The sequence below is a fragment of the Macadamia integrifolia genome, chromosome 1 (assembly GCF_013358625.1).
Source record: "Macadamia integrifolia cultivar HAES 741 chromosome 1, SCU_Mint_v3, whole genome shotgun sequence".
NCBI lineage: Eukaryota > Viridiplantae > Streptophyta > Magnoliopsida > Proteales > Proteaceae > Macadamia > Macadamia integrifolia.
Window position 1 is genome coordinate 32,341,969 of NC_056557.1, and position 8,398 is coordinate 32,350,366.

The window sequence follows — 8,398 nt, forward strand, 5'->3', positions numbered from 1 at the left end:
GCTCTTGTCATCAACATTCGTAATTCTGGATTTGACTTGTATAGTTATTAAACTGATTGATGACAATGAAAAAGATGTATTAAAATAAAATTGATTGCAAACAAACAGAAGGATGTATTAAAAAGATATATGGAAGTTAAAAAACCATCACGATTTTCTTATTAATATAAATAAGAAATGAAATAGACAAATTTTTTAATTCTATGCCTAAATTTAGGCCAGAATCAAAAAAATCCGAACGAGTAATTAAAAATCCTGTTATACAAAAAAAATAGTTATCATGCCTTTGTCTGATGAATCATATAGTTCTACGATTCCATCGACTAATAGGCTCATCAAATAAATCGTAATTACAATGGAAACGGATGAAAAAGAGATATGAGTCAATATATGTTTGAAAGTCAAAAATATCATAAAAAAATCTTAATTTCCATTTTAGATAGAAGGAATTAAGCTTCAGGCAAGCAAGTCAGATTGCGGTAGCTTGAGAAGCGTTCCTTGAAGGCATCCATATGTTGGAATATGCTGTCCCGCAATGCAAGAGCTGACGCACCTTGCCTTATCCAGACCAAATCATCGGGGCGGTTTCCTTTCTCCCTTCTCTACCCCACTCACTCCCTAATGTCCACATGACAACTTTCACTCTTCCAATCAACCATCTGTTCCCAATAAATGAACACATAGAGGTACAAGAAAATGTGGTGCCATGCTCAGTGAACCAAGATTGGTGGTACAAGTTTAACCCTATTATACAATAATTGATTTTCTCCAATGTCTTAACCTTATCCATAGAGTCGTCACCATACTTTTATCCTCTTGAAACAACATAAACTTCAGTTCAGACTGGAAATGAGAACAATGGAAAAGATCAGTGATTATTACTATATGCAGTACATTTGCAATGGTTTCCAGAGTGAAAATTATGGTGTTCAGGGAGTTTTTATGAATAAATGTCATGCAAACAATGTGTAAGAGTTTTTTGTATTCACCACTCAGAACAAATATATAGAGAGATTGTTGATATTGCTTGGCACATTTTTAATTCTCAGCAGTCATGGTTTATGAGAATCCAAATGCTTCGACAAAGGAGGACTCATCAATATAGAAATCAGTAATGGATTGGCCGTATTGGTCGATTCATATACCAATACCTGGCCGAAATCAGGTACTTCTATAAAAATAAAAATAAAAATAAAAATAAATAAAATAAGGCAAAGTAAATAATAAAGCATATTGAAATTTTGGGAGCAAAATCCTCAGATCAAACTAAAACTGGATATGTGAGCAAAAGACTTTGGGATCAATATGTCCACAAATTTTCGGTCCAATTCAATCTACCACATGATAGAAGTAGAACTCCAACCATGACTTGATTACATGAACCACCAGATCAAAAAAAATTCTCCCTTAATTTATTTCCCCTCGTATTTTAATCTAGCAGTTTTATTCATTTTGACTATGGAATAATTGATTTGGCCACAGGCAGCTTCAACTCTCACATTAGAGAAGAACTTGACACAGGAAACTTTAGATGATCTAAAGACAACTACAATGAAAGTTGCGGTTCATGCGTAGGAGTCTATACCAACGATTTATAGTAATATTGGCAATTTCTTTCTAGAAATCAAGTAATGCACTGGGCAACGATATTCCTTTTAATGTCCTCGCTGTTGTTGTTGTGCACATCTTTCCCTAATGGAATTTTCTTATTTGCATTCTCAAAAACCTTAGCTCCATTTGGTTGCTAGGGAAACTAAAGAGAATGGAAGTGAAATTTTCAAACCTAAAAAAAATAAAATTGTGTAATCATTATTTTACATGGTTATATCATTAACTCGAAATTATTCTATATTTGAGTATTAAATTTCACTTTACTTTTCATTCTAATCCCTTGGATTTGAAAACTAAAATAAAAGTTACATCTAAAAAGCATCATCCTGATTTATTATTCTTGAATTTCAGAGAGATGCAGTCAAAATAATTTCAATTTTGTTTACAAAAATCGGATTCTTGACTATTTCAATGAAATCAGTCCAAAATTAAAATATAAATCATTTCAAAACAGTCCTAAGCCTAAGGGCTGTTTTGGTTATGATATCTATTTCAATTTCATGAGGTCACAAATTAAAATTATAGTGCTTGATATGATTTTTCACCTAATTTAAGGGAAATTAAAATCAATTTCATAAGACATGTTTCAGCTTTCAATATTAAAATTTCATGTTAAAATTAAGATAAGAGGAAAATTATCAGATAAAATCTTATCAAAATGAGAAGCCATCGAATTGGGTCGTATTGAAATTGTCATTTTTTTATATTTAAGTAGGCCCTAGGAGGATTGAACTCATGATATCTTAATTTTGAGGTGTTGTTTTGTTTTTGCAAAACAAAGGAACCCCTTTGGGATGCACAAGCTAAAGCCGCTTGAATTTCGATAGAAGTCCGATTGTATATATTGGTTGCAAATTAAAAATAATAATAATAATAATAATCAGTATTTCTTCGTAACCTTATTTTCAAAACCAACAGTTTGTATGATACATCATGTCCAAAAACAGAAAACTTCTATATAAATATCATAAGTAATATTACAATTGGAGATTAAATCAAGAATTAATGGGATCAAGATGCCAATGTTATATAAGACATTACTAAACCATTGTTGAATGAAGCTGACTATTGAACACTCTTATATCCTCTCACATCCTAGCACTTCCATTGGTTAAGTCGCTAACACCAGGAAAGCCAGTGGCATAACTAACCTCCTCCCTTCAATTAATTTGTTTCTCACCCGACCTCGCACATTCAGGAGCTTCATGCAACGGGTACGCCTTTTTTTTCTTTTAAATTAATTAAGTAATCATTTAATAGTTAATTAGTGAACTAGTTCATTGTTTTAATTATAGTTAGCCTATAAATTGGCCTAGTCATATATTTAGTACAGTAACTTAGCTTAAGTAAGATAAGGTTTAGTTCTCTCACTCATCAAATAGCATTTGTTTTCCTCCATTTTTATTTTAAAGTAGATGATGAGCTTAATGGGTTTATATCAGCATATTGTGGTATTTGTTTCAAAAGGTGGAGATGAAAGTCCAACCAATATGCAGTATCAAGGGCAAGGGTGGGACTCGGAGAACCTACAAAATGACTATTTTTTATTGATGATTGGAGGATTGATCTAATTAAAGCTTGGAGACATTCATCGGAGTATGCCACACCGTCAATCTTTAGGAAGTACGAGGAAATTATGGATTAGCTAAAAAAACATCATAGTTATTGCATTGCTTCAACATGAAAAAATTATTAAATTAAAAAACTTAATTAAAATAAATAATGTACCAAAATAATAAATAAAAAAAAGCACATTATTTGGGACTGAAGCTCAAAGACAAATCCAACTGCTAGAATCAATAGGGCCCACCAATACCCAAGTGCGCCTCACATGGCCAGCCAACTCCTAATAGATCAAATCAGACTAGACAAACAAGAATTCTTTTCACATAGATCAGGCCTCATTCTCTAACTACCAAGAAAAATATCCGCATCAAAAAATGATGGTGGAGATTGCTGTAAATATGTCCTTACTATATAATGGTTGATTTTCTTCAATGTCTTAACTTCGTCTTTAGAATTTTCGTTATGATTAAACTTTTTTTTTTGGTAGAATCATTGTTATTAAACTTTATTTCACATTGGATAGAAGAACATATTGCTACTACGGGTATATATTTGCAGTCACTTCCCAAATCATGTAAGAACTTAGAGATTCAATGAGTTTTTATAAATAAATGTCATGCCAATTGTGTGATACATGGAGATTTGTTTGTAATGCTTGGCGCATATTTCAGTTTTCAGTCTTCATGGCTTGTGAAAACCCAAATGCTTGGACAACGGAGAACTCATGAATGAAAATGGAAAACTCATGAATTTAGGAATCAATATCGGATTGGCCATTTCTATCGATTCACATACCAAAACTAGATTAATTTACAATAAAAAAAATTCTGAACAGATTAAAAGAATAAATTAATAAAGATATCAAAATCTCTAAGGTAAAATCCATGAACTAAATCCTTAAGAGGACTAGGTCATCTTTCATCATCTATGTTTAATGCTTGTTTATGTGCATGGGAGGCAAACATTCGTCCACTTTCTTTTGCACAACGGGCTTTGCCAACTTTCTAAAGTAAGTATTAAGTTGGCGTGCTATCAAAGTAATTAGTGTGTTAAGTGAAGCCTCACTTTATCAGAAAAAAAAAAAAAAAAAAAAGGTTATGTGAAGCCTCACACCACTAGGGAGCAAGGTTTCAAAACTCAGGATCGTCTTAGGATCAGTAAAGGTTGATACTGATCTGGATTGCCTTGGATCGATCGTATTGAATACATTTATCTTTTCTTTTCGATGAAAATCATTCTTTTTTACAATTTTATCCTAATGCCATATTAATGAATCAGTATCAGATCGATCAAAGCCAATACCAACTCAATCCAACCAATCTTAATCGATTCAATCGGAGCTTTAGAACCATGCTAGAGAGCTCGGCTTGACTGATTCAGTCCCACATTTTTCAAAGTCAGTAATGATTAGTTTATGTAGTAACCCAGGTTTTTTTCTTTTTTTTTTTTTTTTTTTTTTTTCCAATGTATGACCTTGCTTGCAATGATTTTTTCAGGTTTAAAAATTTCACTTCTTTTCCTTTTAATTTTCACCTGTTTCTTGATTGGATTGACCAGTTAATTGGTCCACCCGGGCATTCAACTTCTTAAACATTTTTATAGCCTAGTTCAGCATCTGCTATTTTTTTTTTTTTTTTCCTACACTCTTTTGTAGAGAATACTAGAAAAAAATAAAAAAAATTTATTACTTTGATTAGGAGTTAGGACTACATAATTACTGGAATCTGATAACAAATTTCTCAATCTTCTTACATACATATATTTGAGAGCTCTCAAAGGGAGTGGAAGAGAAGCTTAATGTCTATAGAACTTATATCTCAAACTTTTCTAGTTCTTTTTCAATGTGGTAGTGAAAAAGAACAAGAAACTTTGTCTTTAGTCTAGAAGCCTACCTAGGAAAATGAGATTGGGTTGGTGTTCAGTGCACTTTATTATCTCTTTCATATAGAGTGTTCCAAGTACTTTTGGACCTTTCGTGAACTCCAAAGAAAGCGCCATAGTTCCAGTGAGTCCTCTTTGGTGAACAAAAAAATGAATCACCCACTACCCATGTGAGATTATTTCAATACTCCTTCTTACGTGCAGCAGTCTTTCTTGTGGACTTTGTCTTTGTGGATGGAGCAAGATCCATCAACGGAGGTCCAATATATTCGTTGTGGCTGGACAAGATTTACATGATACATATAGAAATAGTTTGCGTTGCACATGCCCAGCATGTCCAATGGAATCAAATCTTTCCATTGGAAAGTGGGTGAGAGAGTTTGAGCTTCACGCCCTAAACCCAACTGTTGATGACCCTTTCATGGAGGCAAGAGGAGTTAGGGGTGTCAACCGGTCGGGCCGGTCCGGTTTCGGTCGGGCTTAATCGGGCTTGAAGACCTTCAAAGGCTACACCGTGTCCGCCCATTTAACTAATCGGGCTTAGTTATTGAGGGCATGGTACACTTTATATTCGGTCGGTCGGTCTCGGTCTATAATAGGGCTACCTTAATCGGGCTTTAATCGGGCCTTAACCGGGCTATGGACATGTTTAATGTTAAACGGGCTTTAACCGGTTTTTAAACGGGCCCTCTTTGAAATGTATTATTATATTCCGACCCACTCATACAAGCCCAAAAAAATGACAATAAATCAATAAATGATACCAAAGTATAACCATTATTTAAAATGTGAACATGTCTTTACTTTTTAGTTTTTATTCTTTAATTTGGGGGGTAAAATAGGTATTTTACAATCATTAAAGGGTCGGGCCAAGTCGGTGCACAATAGGCCGGTCTCGGTCGGGCGTTATTTGGTCGGTCTCGGTCGGGCGCCCGACGGTCCAAGTAGCAAAACCGAGACCGACCATTTATAAACGGGCTGGGCTCAAGCCCGACACGTTTAATAAATGGTCCGGGCCAGGCCGGTCTATAAACGGTCGGTCCCGGTTGGTTTAGTCGGGTCGGACCACTAATTGACACCCCTAAGAGGAGTATCATTCTCACCCAGTAGCTTTGGTCGCAAGAGGAAAGGGTGTCCAATCAACATAGACTTCCCCCTAGCAACTTCTATAGAAACCTTGGCTTTGGGTTTGTACTTAAAACTTGGGCCTATTCAAAACCTTGCCCATTGAAGGAATTCCATTCTTTCATAACCGAGGCTGGTGGGCATCGACAAGACCCCTTAATTTATTTTCTAATTCCTTTCTTTAATTAATTTGTTTTTCTTAGTAAATCAGTTAAGTAATCATTTTAGTTAACTAGTTAATTGTTTTAATTAACTTAGATTAATTGGCGTAGCCATATGTTTAGTTAGTTAGGCAGTATTTGGTAACGTTTCTGGAGTTTTTCCGTTCTATGGGAACGAAAAAATGGAATAAAGCGTTTGGTGCATTTATGCTGTGTTTTGTTTTTTTTTTTTTTTTTTTTTTTTTTTTGAACAAAATGTGAAAAAAAAAAATAGAAATGAGAATTGATGGAACGACAAAGGCAGTCCCGTCGTTCCAATTTCGTCCAAAAAAAAAAAAAAAACGACATTTTGACACACAAACTGAAATTTTTGTTTTTGACACAAAATGTCATTTCTTAAATGGAAACGTTACCAAACGCAGCCTTAGCTTAAATAACATGAAGGTTTAATTAACTAATTATCAAAATAGCATTTGTTTTCTTCCATTTCTATTTTAAGGAATAATTGTCTTATTTTAAAAGATGGAGATGAATGTCCAATCAATATGTACTCAAGTGCAAGGTAGACTGAGAGGATCTACAAAATTAATACCTTTTATTGGAAAAAATTTCATTGCTGCAACCCCATGGTAGAAGCTAAGGGAATGGAATCTCAGGGACAAGTTTGATAATACCTACCTTGGGTAAATTTTTCCACCCCTATCCCTGAGATTCCATTCTCTTAGTTGGCACCAAGGGTTGTAGTTACTTTGCTCCAACTTAGGCAGCAGCCAAGTTTCGTTCCTTTTTATTGAGGATTAAAGGATTGCTCTAATTAGAGTTTGTGAAGGGTTACTCAACACACTCCATCACGAGCAATGGAAAGACTATTTGATTCTCAACTTCCTAAGGAAAAAAAAAAAACTATTCAACTCTAAACGTAATTCAACATGACAATTATTATCATAAATCTCTTAATTAAAATAAGTTATCACAATAATAAAATAAGGAACGCAAGTGCATAAAACCAATACATGTAACCCAATTGTGTTGATTATCATAACATTCTTAGCTTTTCACTCCTACCTCGTTATGACTTTCTAAATGCAAGGAGGATGCCATTGATTTAAGTCGAGTAGTCGTTTATTGAATGATCTTCTTTCGAGTTGTTCAAGTTGAGATTCTTTGTGAAAAAATTGTCATGCTCACTCTGAGTTGATTGGTCAAGGCTGATATCGTTCTGAATCATCTTAAATGAAATCATATCGAACAAATTTATCATTATTTTTTAATAAAAATCATTTTTTATTACAATTATCAGATTGGTCAGTATCAAGGATTGGTCAAAGCTGCTACTAATCCGATCTGACCGATGCAATCCGAGTTTTAGAACCATGTTGGGGAGCTCGGCTGCTATGGTTTAAGTTTGTCAGCATTGTTTGTACTAGCTTGTGCGGCATTCATATGTACTTGTATAGGATACATGCATATCTCGTATTTTTCAAAATAAGTATGTAGTCTTTGTTCTCTGGTGTTTGTGAGGCCACATTTGGTTGCTAGGGATATTAAAGGGAAAGAAAGTGAATATTTTTCATACTCACAAATGAAATTTTTATAGTTATTTCCCCATATAATTGTATAAACTATTTAAATTTGTTACCATATTTAATGATGATACATTTTGTCTGTAACTTTTATTATACTTTTTAGACCAAAAGAATTTGGATCTAAATTAAAATGAAATTTAATAATAATAAAATTATGGAATGATTTCAAATTAGTATTGTTGTCACATTTCTATTCAAAAATAAATAAATAAATAAATAACAATAATCAAATAGGTAATGATAACATTTTTTTTCCCTTCCCTTCCCTTTAATTCCCCTTACAACCAAGGAAGCCTAAGGTAGTTTCCAATTGATTCAAAGACTTCTCAGATCTCATCTTGCTTTTCATTTCTTCACTGTGTTCGGATCCAAAGTGCAGTATTTCTTGGTTGAATGGTTGCAAAGTTGTAGGCTATGTTTGGTTGTAAGGGAAATTAAAGGGAAGGGAAGTGAAATTTTCATACTTAA